This window comes from Seriola lalandi, unplaced genomic scaffold, assembly GCF_002814215.2.
Source record: "Seriola lalandi dorsalis isolate HSWRI2012SDOR001 ecotype SW California unplaced genomic scaffold, Sedor1 jcf7180002053917, whole genome shotgun sequence".
NCBI classification, from domain to species: Eukaryota; Metazoa; Chordata; class Actinopteri; order Carangiformes; family Carangidae; genus Seriola; species Seriola lalandi.
The window spans coordinates 1-626 of NW_019524470.1; positions in this window are offsets into that span (position 1 = coordinate 1).

Here is a 626-nt window from a genome sequence, read left to right on the forward strand (position 1 = left end):
CTTTGGTAATGTCTGAGACGCATTTTATTTATATTGTTTTATCTCTTATATACAGTATATATCCCATATTTCAGTTACTGTCAGATTTCTTTGGATAATTTTAATTTGAGGTGTTTTTTATTTATGCTGTTTTACACTTTTTATTATGCTCTGGTTCTTTGACCTTTTCTTTTATCTGGTTTTACCTTTTTTCTTGTGAAGCACTTTGTAACTTTCATTAAGAAAGTGCTATATAAATAAAGTTATCATTATTATCATTTTAATCATTATTTTAAGTGACTGTGTACTCAGTGAACATACAAACTGGGCAAAGCACTGGGCGACACTTACCTGAGCATACCATTGTTCATGCCTGACACCATCTTTGCAAAGGCCTGTTCTAGTGGCTTCTCTGAGCCCTTCTGATTCACCTGGAACAACAAAACACACATCCGTCACGGAGTCTTTCTTCTCTTTACTTTGGAACCGATAACGAAGAGCTTGAAGGAGAGTCCTCACCAGGTTGAGAATAGTTTGCTTTCCATAGATGAGGAGCTGAGAGTCGAAATGCCTCTGGAAACCATCCATCTACACAAAGTTTTCAAGTGGTTAGCGTCCAATTTTCACATTTAGAAAAAAATAAATCG